The sequence below is a fragment of the Lynx canadensis genome, chromosome D3 (genome assembly GCF_007474595.2).
Source record: "Lynx canadensis isolate LIC74 chromosome D3, mLynCan4.pri.v2, whole genome shotgun sequence".
Taxonomy (NCBI): domain Eukaryota; kingdom Metazoa; phylum Chordata; class Mammalia; order Carnivora; family Felidae; genus Lynx; species Lynx canadensis.
The window spans coordinates 81,121,248-81,134,802 of NC_044314.2; positions in this window are offsets into that span (position 1 = coordinate 81,121,248).

Sequence of the window (13,555 nt, forward strand, 5' to 3'; positions counted from 1 at the left end):
ACCCCTACAAAAATTAAAAAAAAAAGGCAGCAAAGGGTAGTTTTCATCTGGTGTCTTTTATTTAAGTTTTTTAAGTTAAGAAAAGCTGGTGACATATTTATACGTTTTTGTGCAAAAATAAATGAATGGCAATAGATTTTAAAAAATCTTATTATGTACTTCTGTGTGAAAAAGTCTGTATAATATTTCCCTTAAATATGCATTATTTTACTTGTGAGTTTTTTACTGAATTAATCTGAAATGTACAAGCCCTGGATTTGCTACAGAGTGAGAAGTTATTTTATTTTTTTTTTATTTTTAATTTTGGAAATTCTGCAGAAATCAGAACTCTTACCATGGTTTGAACTAAAAGGGGGAAATGGGGAGGGGAGAGGGGCGGGGTTGTCCAGCATGCTTGTATGTATATTTCAGAACCTTTTTTAAATGTAAAAGCTGTACATTTCTGGGAAGTTCTGAATTTCTTTGGTTTCCTTTTTTCCTTCAAGCATTTTGCAGTGAGCTTCTTTTATATATAGCAAACAATTTGAAAGAATACAAAAATATGTGAAGTTCATTTAAAACCACAGTATCGCGCTGGGACAGTACACTAAGAGACTTTGATAAAAAGAAACAATACTAAAAGGCCTCCATTTTAAATGTCATTCATATATACCTTGTGAATGAGAGCTATATACTTTTACACACTTTTTTAGAGGAATAAATTATTGAATTACTGAAATTTGAGTGGCTTTTTTCCCTCCCATCCTGCCTCTGTAACAGAATCATCTAAGCCTGTTCAAAAGGTGCATGTATAATGGATTGAATAGTCCTTGGCTAGTAGCCGGGCTCTACCTTCCAGAGTAACACGGGCATCAACTTTTACTGCCCTAATCACCCTCACCAGCACCTGTTCTAAGACTGTATTCTCATTCTCATGCTCCAAGGTACAACTGCATTCCTAGAGCAGTGCTTAGAGACTACGCATGCACGCGCAGACACACACACACACACACACACACACACACACACACACACACGCATACACACACACACAGCATTGAGTTAGGAGCCCTTGTGTTTAGTTCTTTAACTGTTTTGAATAGATCAGATCTGTGTCTCCCAGCTCTAAGATTGTAGTCAATCCTAGGAGACATTACAAGTCTGTTTTCTACTTCCTTTCTCTTCATGGTCTGGGCCAGTTTCTTTTTGATGTGCCTTAGAAATAACAGATCTCTCCTTGTTCTCTGCCCCATTTATAGGCTGGTGAGAGTAGTGTGCCATTGAACACCCCGGGTACAAGCAGGGCTCTGGTGGGCCATGCGGCAGCCACCGTGGTATTCTCCTGGGGTCCATCCAGTAGGAAAAACCTGCGTGCTCTTAGGAGCAGAATCTCGTGCTAAAATGGTGAACCCCAGGACTTGGCAGAACTTACAGAGTTTGGAAAAACCGAAACCTTGCTTTTAATCTTCTTCTATTTAGAGATCTACACATTGTTCTGAATTTAATGTTGTCTGAATGTAGAGGTAAAGCTGTTGACACTACTCGGCCTCAGTTATTTTATCCGCAGATAAGGGACAAGGCTGAGTCTCTGAGAAATGCTTCGCAAACGCAATGCCGTGACCATGTTATTATAGTTGTACCATCGAAGACGGCGAAAAGCGAGGCCATGTTTCAGTTAGAAGACCATTTTGATGTCTGTCTCGTCAGTCACCAGCCACGGCGCTGTAATGCTGCTTGCCACAAAAGCATTAAACAACTACACGCTTCCTGCATCCGTTGTAATCAGGCTGGGCCCCTTAATCGTCAGAATTAGATGGTATTTCTTCAGGTGTTCATTAGTTCAGATACTTAGCTCATACATCGGATGGGACTTTATCCAACAGTTTGGGGAGGTGGTTTTCATAACCACTAGCTGTACCAATTTGGCGACAGTAGCTAAACCTCTTTGAGGCAGAAAAGTTATTTCTCAAATGCATTTAGACATTTTGCACATCAGGTGTAGATAAATCTGACCAGGCGCTCAAGAACCATCAGCCTCCAGCCGTTTGCTCCGCTCGGATTCCATACAACGCCAGCCCCTTCACGCCCTCCAGTGATGCCATGGCATCGTTTAATGTTCTCGCTGTTCAGGAAGTTGCGGGACAAGGCATTTGTTCCCAACTGTCAACAAAGAGCCAAAAGAATTTTTTTGTAAAAATTGCAGTTGGTCAATGGAAGTTTTTTAAAAGCAGATTTCTCAGAAGACTCAACTCCAAAGCAGGAGCCACATACTGGAAACTGTCCTTGGTACTGGTCATTCATCCAACACAAGCCCTTACAAAACGAACATTTTTTTCACTTTTGAATTCACTACATGCTCAAATCCTGCCAAGATGCGATTTTAATGTATCACCATGTTATCTTGGTGTTAAATGATACGCTTCTTTATATCCCCTTGACTAAAAGGTCACTTTGACAGTAATTATTTCATGTTATTAATACCTAATGAGACACCATTAGAAAATTCTGTTGTGCCAGGTAAATTGTACGGTTGTAATGATTGCCCTGGGCATCTTATTCTACTTGGAACCAGATTTACCGGTCTTCCGCTCCTTCGCTTGAAAATTTCAGGTCAGGTTTAAAAAAGATTTGTTAACACTTACTGCTTCGGGCTAGAACTCTAAAGTAATGGAAAGAAATAAATAAAGTATACTTTATATATATATACATGAATAATCACTGTCAAATTATATATATATATATATATATATATATATATATATATATATATATATATCAAGTGATGGTAAGAAATAAAAGTGGATGAGGAAGAAAACTTACTTTCCAGGACAGAGTTTGGGTAAGACTAAAATAGTGATTTTTCTCTGTAAAGGTTATTTCCTCAATAAGCATTAGTTAGCAGGTGATAGGAAGGCACAGACAATGTGGGGGTCAGTGTTTTGTTGTTTTGTTTTGTTTTAACAGCAGGGAAGTGAAAAAAGCACATGTTTTATTAATCTGCTAAAAGCGGGCGTCTGGGCTGTTAACTCAAGGCTGTTGATTTACAGGTGGCAAAGCAAGTCTGTCCGAAGAGTGCTTACCATCGCCCAGTACTCAGAACAGGCAACCCATAGAAATGAGCACCTCTCAGTGTTTCCTGGCTATCGCTGCCTTCATTGCTTCATGGTCTCGTTAACAGATTAGGCATGTTGCAATCTACCTGTTTCATAAAGCCAGACGATATTCAGGAAGATTGGCCACGCCAGGGTGAAGAGTAAAGGGCTAATGCAAGAAATGTTTGCTCTGGGGGTAAATCAATTTGATTGAACATGTAAGATCATAATTGTTGGCTTATTTAATTTGAGCTTGAACATCTTTCAATAAGCATTTATAAGTTAGCTTCTCTTCTTTACATCTCCTTTGTTCACGTGGACGCCTTGATGTTCTTTATTTATATGCATCGTTTACATAAATACCTTCCTGCCTGCTTCCTGAACACGTGTGTAAGTTTTCATTCTAGAAGAGTTAATGTTCAGATAGTTACATATATACGCACGTACCAATTTTTTTCCTGTTGATAGATCTCTGCAAAGCTTATGGAGGTTCTCTCCCTTGTCAGGTCTAGGGAAGTCAAGTCTGCTTCACAGGATGGACTGATGACCTTCTGGTCATTTTCTGGGACATGGGAGAGTTGACTTTACGCGACAAGTCCGTTGGGCCTAACGTGGGCACCCAGGAAACATGAGCTGAACACAGACTGTTGAAAGAGTGGAATGCACCACAAAAATCAGAAATAATTTACAAGCAAATTCATCACATCTTGATGCCTTTATGGAGAGCAGAAAATATGCTTTTTATATATTAGAAGATACAGGAACTTCTTTTGTTGTTGTTGATTTAGGTTTTCTATTTCCTCTGTCAATTTTGGTAATTTGGATTTTCATAGGGAAAAAAATTGAGTTTTTCCAATGTATTCGTATGCGGTTGCGCACAGTTTTTGGTAACGTATGCTCCTTCCTTCTCGTTTCTGAAAATATTGATGCATTCTTTTTTCCCCTTGATTTATTTTCTGCAGTTTGCGGTTTTCTAGTTTCGTTTGATTTTTTTCCAAAGAAATAGCTCATGGATTTAACAATTGTGCTGTTTTTATCCTGGCTTTTATCTTGCAATTCCTTTTCCTAGTTTCCTTGAGGGTTTGTGTCATTTTCCTTAAATCTTAATTGCCTGCTTAGTTAATTTATTTTCGTTTTTGATGACACAGGCATTTATATAGCTTCCTCAAGTTACACACTGAAGTCTTCATGTGTATACATTTTTCTAGAGAGAAGGCCTGTTGCATCACATTCTGGAGACTTCTGACCCTGACAGGGATAAAAATGACTGATCTGGGACTGTGTGAAAGCTGATTGCATCCTGCAGGTTTTAATATTTAATGTTTTCATTTTTATTTTTAGACCCTTAGGTCTTCATTTCCTTTTTTTTTTTTTTTTTTTTTTAAATAAAGGAAAGTTCTCTTTGGAATCAAAGTTTCTTGGACTCTAATTTTCTCTTACTACAATGTAATCTAGTAATGATTGGTTCTTCCAAACATCCTCTGGAAACTCCGAAACAAGGTGTGCCCTTACTAGGCAGTGCTGTCCCATAGAAATATTAGGTGAGTCATACACGTAATTTTCTACTTTTGAGCAGCCACAGAAAAAAGGAAAAAGGTGAAAATAATTTTATTAAAATATCTTACTTAACCTAATATATCCACATTCTTATATTTCAACATGAAATAGTATAAAAATTGGCAATGAGAGACTCAGCATTTTTATTTTTGACCCAGTCTTCAAAATCCAGTATTTATCGTACATTTACGGCACATCTAAATTTGGAAGCTAAATTTTCAATGGTTAAAATAAAAATGTGGTTCCACACAGCAAAGTTGCATTTAACAGAAAAACTATTTTATGCTGCATCCCTTTCTATTAAATCTTAATTGAATTTTAATTAAAGTCCATTAACATTTCAAAATTAGTTCCTCGGCCACGCTTACCACATTTCAGAGTAGTGGCCACTCAGCCCTCCTATTGGAAGTGTGGCGCGAGGGCATAAGGTTTGAAACCAATTAATCCTATCCGGGGTGTATTTTCTGTTTCTCCTACGCCCCAGTCAAGTCCTCAGGCTCTGTCCTAGGCAGGTAGTAGGAGTTAAAGTTTCTCCCTGCGATTTTGGGCTGTCCTTTTTTCTTTTGTTACTGCATTATTGATGCATAAAGGTTTATGATGTATTTTGTTATGTGCTTTATTTCTGTATCGTGACCCTTCGTAATTGCTTTAAATTATCCTTTGATATTAATATTACCCCTCCTGTTCCCATTTAGTAGAATCCTGGTGTTAAATCTTTGACCAACCTTTTATTTTGAACCTTTGTCATTTTGTGTTAGGTGTTCTTCATACGTGTTGTTGCATTTTATTTCTTAACAATAATTTCATTTCAATCGGGTGGTTTTTACCACTTGCGTTTTCTGTTCTGTGTTACACTTTGACTTGTCAGCCAATTTTTATGAAAATACACATATTTATTTGCTTTTACTTTTTAGTTTTGCCTTTTTGTGTATGGACTCTGCTGTTTGCTTTGATCTCGCAAAACATTTTGGAAAGAAACCTTCCTTCTTGAATTCTATTAGTAGTACCTTAAAACAGTCCACAAACATTCACAGTGCTCGTACTCCCTACGTTCTCATTGAAAACAAAAACCAAAAAAAAACACTCACGTCTTCTCCACCATCCCACCTCCATCTACCCCCACTGCCAAGGGCGTGTGGCGTCTTGGGGCAGTGAGCGGAGCTCCCAGGCCAGGCTGGGCGGCCAAACCCGTTCCCTTCTTCAACTCGGGGCTGTTTCTAGATTCCACTCCCGTCCAGTCCCCATCAGCTTGCCCCGCCATCATGTTGGTGTGTGTCCCGCCATCATGTTGGCTCCTCACCCGCTGGCTATTCTCTGAGAAGTCCAATCCCAAGTTCTCCAGGAGCCGGTGAGCATTCGGATTCCCAGGCAACTCCGCTCCAGGCGTCAGTGGACTGCACTTTGCAAGATACTTGTCCAATTCAACCTCTACTAGGCTAACATGGGCGGGCGGGCGTTGGTAACTCGTACCTTAGTACAGTCAATCGCCATGGCCATGTTAAAACCCCGAATCTTTTCTCTCCCAGTACTTCTGTTTAGGTCAGCTCACCCTTCCCCCAAAACTCCCAGATCTGTGGCCGTAGATTTCATATTTCCGTCTACCCGCCTGGAAGTCCACGGTCACGGTAGGCATGGCCCTGGTTCATCCCTCCTACAAGCTCCGTCCCCCGCCCCGCCCCGAAATCCATGCCATCCTGGACTTCTCTCCTTCCCCTCCTCCCACCACCCCCCATGTCCTGTCACTCGCTGACTCTACACTCTCAAAGTCGTCAGGCCTCCTTGGGGCTGGGCGTTGGGGCACCACAAGAGACAGGACCTCACGCGGCTCATAGTGGTGAGACATCCAGGGCAGAGAACACGCAGCTACGACACGGAGTGGGGGCCACCGCAGCGGGGTAAGTGCAGTGTGCTTACCCGTCGGGCAAAGCTGCTTGAAGTGACATTGTGGGCGGCGGTGGGGGTGGGGTATGTCCCAGGGAGGGGATCGCAAGGGGTCAGGCGTGAAGGCCCGAGCGGCGGTTGCAAACACGTGCCAAGGTATAGGGAATGTGTAGGCCAGACTCAAGACTTAAGACTCTTCTGAGGAACACGGGAACTAAGTTTTAAGCAAGTTACACACTGCAGCAGATTGGCCTTCTAGAACCATTACTGTGGGATGGAGAGCGGGTAGCTGTGGAGTAAGGGCAGTGGGGGCCCACGCCCCACCATGGGCAGCGAGGAGGGGGAGGGGGTGCCGGGCTCAAGCGCTGTTGAGAAATAGGATCGGCAGCACTTGAGGAAGGTGCGGGGTGTGAGGGGGGCCCCCCGGGCGACGAAGGTTCCCAGCCTCAGCAGCCCGGAGGACGGCCACGCACCGGCAGCAGGGACAGGGAGGCTACCGGCCCCCTGGGTGAGACCAGGCGGGGGCCGGACTGCCGCCTTGAGCGTGCCCTCCTGTCGCACCAAAGAAGAGGGTGCATGACCCAACGAAGGGCCCGGGGACCCAGACCCCGTGTGAGAGCGTCTCAGGTGGCTTTGTTTTCTCGTGAAGGGAGAGCGGAGCGCGTGCCCCGGGTGTGGGGGGCAGGGGGGTCTCAGGAGGGTGAGACAAGGACAAGGACCTGGTGAACGGGCCCCAGACTGGGAATCTACAAGGGGGCATCTCCCTCCCCGCCCCGATGGGGAGAGAGCAGGCCGTTCGCGGGCCCTGTGTTCCCTCCGCACCAGCTTGGGGCCACCGAAGTGGACACCAAGAGCAAGGCCCCGGCTCTAGGGCTAGAAATGCACACCCGGCCCTTGCCCCGCAGCTCAGAATCGTCTTGTCAGGGGCTCCCTGCGTGTGGCTCTGGGGGGGGGCCTCGCACCTCCGGGGAGGCCAGGTGGAGGACCTCACGGGTGAGGGCAAGGGTGAGAGCACATGGCCAAGGAGTGGGGTAGTGGGCGGGTGGGAGAGGGTCGAGCCCCATCTTTCTGCTTCCATTCCAGCTCCCGCTGAGCCCGTCCTCGCAAACAGAGACGGTCCTCTGCCCTCACTGTTCTGCAGATGCCATTTAGGAACCGAGACGGGGGGGGGGAGGGGGGGGCGCCTGGGTGGCTCAGTCAGTGAAGCGTCTGACCCGTGATTTCAGCTCATGGTCCATGAGATCGAGCCCCATGTCGGGCTCTGTGCTGACGGCACGGAGCCTGCTTGGGATTCCCCCCCCTGCCCCCCTCTCTCTCTCCCTCAAAATAAATAAACTTTAGAGAAACCGAGATGGAGGTCGGGGAACACGGTGGAACTGGTTTACAGCTCCAAGAACTGTCACTCTCTGCCACGTCACCTCAGGTAGCATGGATTTGGGACCGGTCCAGGACCCGCACCACGCTCGCATGACTCCGGTGGCCGGGGCCGCCCCCCGCGATCTTGGCTGGCTTCCCTGGCCCTCTCGGGGCTCCGGGCAGGCCAGCGTTGCCACCATCATGGCACAGACCACACTGTGCTACCAGCTGCCCGCTTCCCCCATGGGCCCTGCCTATCGGGCACACGGCAGACGTTGGATGAGCGAGCTGAGTCACGAGCCATGGCAGACGGGCCCCTTTCTGCTGTCTTACCTGCAAATTTTTCTAGAACCTTCTAAACACGAAAGAGAAGGTCTGTTTGGTCCAAGTCCCCTCCCTAGCATCTCTAGAACATCAGTTTTAAGTCCAGATCTGCCTTCAATGCGCCCCGGTTCAAATCTGGGCTCCACCATTGCTCACTCTGTACCTGATTCCCCATCAGCAAAATGGAGACGCCCATGGCACTCCCCCCGCTACTTGGTAGGAAGATTAAGTGGCCCGACACACGCGGGCAGGCCCCCCCATAAATGTCAGTTCTTGTCGGTTTTTTTTTCCAGAAGGGTCACAGGCGTTTCAGACACGGATGAGGTGGAATCGCTGATAACTCCCCTCAACCTGTGTCTACTTTCCCAAACCTCTCTTCTCTCAGAGGCCCAAGTCCAGGCCAAAAATCTCAGCGTCGCTCCCTCTCTCTCTCCCACCCTCTGCCTCTGACCCATTGGTTTCCATTCTGTGACCCCACCTTCAAAATGAATCCAGACCCTAGAAGTTCTTTGTACCACCACTGCACCCCCCCTCCCCCCACCGACTCCCTCCGTTGAGGAAGCCAAGTTCTCGAGAGCTCACGGGACCCACCGTGGGTGCCTTCTCATCCCCCCCGAGCTCTGTGCACTCTGTTCTGCTTCTGCAGCCAATTCTCCGACGGTTGACCCCGTGCCTCCTCTGTGTGTGCCCCACCACCCTGGGAACGAAGTCCAAACTGCAGCCTACCCAGCCGGACGCGCCCGGGCCCCTGTGCGCCTCTCCCCTGCCGCATTCCAGCTACACTGGCCTTCTCACCCCTGACCCACCAGCCAGCCGCCCCCAAGCCCTCGTGCATCCTCGTCGTGCTTCCTTTGTTTGTACATCACCTCTCCTACTGGTAGGTAAGTTCCATGAAGGCGGGGACCGTACCCCCAATGACAGATCATCACCTTCCATCTATGGAAGAAGGCCCAGAAATACTTTGCCAACTTTCACTTCTGAAATAATTTTAGACAAGTTGCAAAAGCATCTGCTTCTCCCCTCTTGTTATAGCCGCCGGCATAAGCTCGGAACAGGTGGCAGAACTAAGAAGTCAGCATTGGTCCGTCACTCCTGACCGAGCTCCGGACCTCCCTCAGAGGGCACGCGCTCTCCACCCAGGTCCTTTTCCTGGTCCACGATCCGGGGCAAGATCCCAGAGTGCATGGCTCAGTATGTCCCCTTCGCCTGCTCTGATCTGTGATAGTTTCTCATTCCTGTTTTGTGACCTCGAGACTTTTGAAGCTGATACCGGGAGCACCAGCTTACTCCCTTTTTTCAGGTGTGTCCCTCCTTCCGGGTTGGTCTGGAGGCTTTCTCATCGTTAGGTTGAGGTTATGCGTTTGGGGGCAAGAAGGCCATGGAACTGAGGTGTCCTTCTCAGTGCATCATGTCAGCGGTACGGGACGTCCCTCTGTCGCATTACAAGTGATGTTAACCTTGATTAAGGCCGTGTCTTCTGGGTTTCTCCACTGTCAAGTTAAGATCCCCCCCCACCCCCCCCACCCCGGCCTTTGATATTTTGGATCCAGGAAGTTCTACAAAATACCATACTTTTAGTATGTCCAAGATCGTCCACCAGGGGGCGACCTTCTCCGATGTATCTTTATGGGACCAAGTCCGAGGTTTCTAAAGCAAGAGGTCAAGGCTGTATGGGGCAGGTGAGGAGGGTTGCTCCAGCCCACTCCCCCAGGGGAGCCCTCGAATGGTTGCACAGCCCCCAGGGACAGACTCCTGGCTGGGCATCGGGGCCAGGTGTGTGTGGGGTTGGGTTTGGGAAGAGGGTGTTTAATGCTGTTGCTTCAACTGGTTAGAAATTAAGAAGCCAAAGCAAATGTCCTTCCTTTCATCCCTCCTACCTCTTGCACAGACACCTTAGAAAAGGTCAGGTACAAGGCCCCCGGGGCGGCTCAGTCGGTTGGGCGTCCGACTTCAGCTCAGGTCATGATCTCACGGCTTGTGGGTTCGAGCCCTGCTTAGGGCTCTGGGCTGACAGCTCAGAGCCTGGAACCTGCTTTGGATTCTGTGTCTCCCTCTCTCTCTGCCCTTCCCTTGCTTAGGCTCTCTCTCTCTCTCTCTCTCTCTCAAGAATAAATAAACATTTTTAAAGAAAAAGAAAAGAAAAGGTCAGGTAGGCAAGACCCCTGAGTGTGAAACTGAGGTTTAGACTTGGCCCGACCCCAGGGCAGAGGGAATATCGTTCCTTTTTAATTAAACTTTAATTTAGTGGGATGTTTAAAATCAGTATAGACACTACCGTGGGGTACAAGAGAACTTTCTGGGGTGAGGGATATGTTTCTGTTTTGAGTTGGGATGATGTTCTATTTGGCAAAACCCAAGGAACTTTACCCTTCAAATAGGTGCTTTTAAAAATTTTAATAATTTTGATAAATACTTATTTGGTAATATGTATTTAATACATATTAAAAATTTAACAACTTTTGATAAAACGATCATTTAATTTTTAATTGTGGTCAAATACATACAAGGTAAAATGTTACCATCTTAAGAATTTTTTTTTTTTTTTTAAGATTTTAGCCTGGAGCCAGACTCTGTTATTTTTTTTTTTTTAAGTTTTTTCATTTATTTTGAGAGAGAGAAAGAGAGAAAGCATGGGGGGGGAGGGGCAGAGAGAGGGGAAGAGAGAATCCCAAGCAGGCTCCACGTGGTCAGCACAGAGCCGGATGCGGGACTCGAACTCACAAACCGTGAGATCATGACCTGAGCCGAAACCAGAAGTTGGACGTTTAACCGACTGAGCCACCCAAGTGCCCCTTAAGCATTTTTTTTTATTTAAAAATATTATTGTATTACATTTATTTATTTTTGATAGAGACAGAGCACGAGTGGGCGAGGGGCAGAGAGAAAGAGGGAGACACAGAATCGGAAGCAGCTTCCAGGCTCCGAGCTGTCAGCACGGAGCCCGACGCGGGGCTCGAACCCACGCATCGCGAGATCATGACCTGAGCCCAAGTCGGACGCTTAACCGACTGAGCCATCCAGGCGCCCCTTAAGCAATTTTAAGTCGTGTTCGTGACATTCACGTTTTGGTATGCCCGTCTCCAGAGCTGGTAACCTGAAACTCCGTACCCGCTGAACAACTCACCTCTCTCCTTCCCCGTCTGGCCTCTGGAAGGCGCCATTCTTCTTTCTGTCTCTGGACTGGACTGGCCAGTTACCTCGGACAAGTGGGATTGAAGGTACAGTCTTTGTGCTTTGACCAACCCGATTTTTTTTTTTTAATTTCAAGTTTATTTATTTATTTTGGTGTGGGGAAGGGAGGGGCGGAGGGAGAGGGAGAGAGAGAATCCCAAGCAGGCTCCACACTGTCAGCACAGAGCCTGAGGCGGGGCTCGAACTCATGAACCGTGAGATCATGACTTGAGCCGAAATCAAGAGTCGGACGCTTAACCTGAGCCACCCAGGCGCCCCCAATAAACCTGATTTTAAAAAGAAGATTAAAACCCGCGCCGTAGTTGATAACTCGTGTCGGGTGGTGGAGGAAGCCATCTTTTCTTCCTCACCAGTTCACACGGGCAGAGCTTTGACGTATCCTTCCCGGGTCCTTTGAGCTCCAGACTCATTTTTGGCTCGAATTTTACCCTCTGCAACCAACAGGAAGATTAATAGGCATTTTTTAATGGCTCCCAGGCCTTTAGGCAACCCCCCCCCCCAACCAAATAAAAATAAACATCCCTCTCCCGGGCCAGCCCCATACATCTGTTCACTCTGCCTCCTGTCTCTCGCAGCCCTTTCTGGAATCGCACGTCTGGGTTGGATGTTGACCCAGAGACAGTTGTCAGTGAAACCTAACAGGCTGGCCACCCAGCCCCTTCTTCCCCAGCCAGGGAGACGGTGATTTCCAGAGCGCTACGGGCCTTCCTGAGGGGCCGGCTGGCCTGCACTGGCTGGCCCTCTGCGGATGCAGGTCAGATGGCTGGAGGAACATTCTTGCTTTCTTCCTCTCTCAGCCCCAGGCAAGTCTGACAGGGCCGGTCCCCTGTTCTAGGCCTGCGGCAAAGCAGCCCCTCCAGGAGGATTCTTCATTCCAGGCCTCCGAAGGGAGGAAGGCTTAGGAGCTAAGGCCAGGATCCTCCCTTATCCGTGTTCTTGACCTCCTCATCAGACTTCTGAGCGTGGAAGGAAAAGAAACAGTCCACTGAGGACGGCCCCCAAATGGTCTCTGTGCTTCTGCAAATTACTAACAGGGTTTCTGGAGCGGGGTGGGGGTGGGGGCTCAGAATGAAGGGTAGCGTTTGCAAACGGGTGGCCCCTGAGCTGAATTTGGCCTGCGGCCACATGGGCTGGGATTTGGGGCCACACAATGTTTGTTACAAAGTTTGAGTTCACGGGGCGCCTGGGTGGCTCAGTCGGTTAAGTGGCTAGCTCTTGATTTCGGCTCAGGGCACGATCTCACGGTTCATGGGTTCGAGCCCCACATCGGGCTCTGTGCCGACAGCTCGGAGCCTGGAGCCCGCCTCCGATTCTGGGTCTCCCTCTCTCTCTGCCCCTCCCCTGCTCATGCCCTGTCTCTCCCCAAAATCAATAAGCATTAAAAAAAAAAAAAAAAAAAAGTTTGGGTTCATTCCTAACGTTTCAAATGTGGGTAATTGACATTCTCTCGAACAATCATTCGTATCGGGGAGCAAGTTGGTTTCCACCTGGCCGTGGTGGTGTAGAGCTGAGCAGAAAGCAGCCCACCCTCCCAGGCAGGGCGCGAGCCTCCAGCGGGGTCCCTCACCCTGCGTCACGCTGGCTTTTCCCCGCGTTCCTTCGCGTTACCTGCCCGGCCCCACGGTTGTACGTGTTTGTGGACCCCAGGCTCTGACTCACACGTTCTGCTGAGTTCAAAGAGCCTTTCATGACTGTCTCGTCCAAGGGTATCAGCAAGCCACAGCCCGAAGGTCAAATCCGACCCACCGCCTGTTTTTGTAAATAAAGTTTTATTGGCACACGGCCACGCCGCTTGATTAGATCTTGTCTATGGCGGCTCTCAGGCCGCAGTAGCGGATTCTGGAAGTTGCAAGAGAGCACGTGTGTCTCACAGAGCCGAAGCTTTCACCCACGAGGGGGCCCTTTGCAAAAATGTTGCTGCCCTCTGGCCCGGCCCCACCTCCTTTCGTTGGGAGGAGCAAGCTGAGGCCTGGAGAGGGAAAGACGGGGTGAGCTCATTCTCAGAAGCGGACTCCGGCCTCCCAGTCCGGAGCCCTGCGCGTGAGATCCCACGTGGAGGGGTTTCAGTACCCCCCTGACACCTCGAGGGCCACCTGCCCTCCCCTGACGGGTAATCGGGATCCTACTGTCTGCTCCGGGGTGAGAAGCCACCAGGCCCTTCCCCTTGCCCTGCG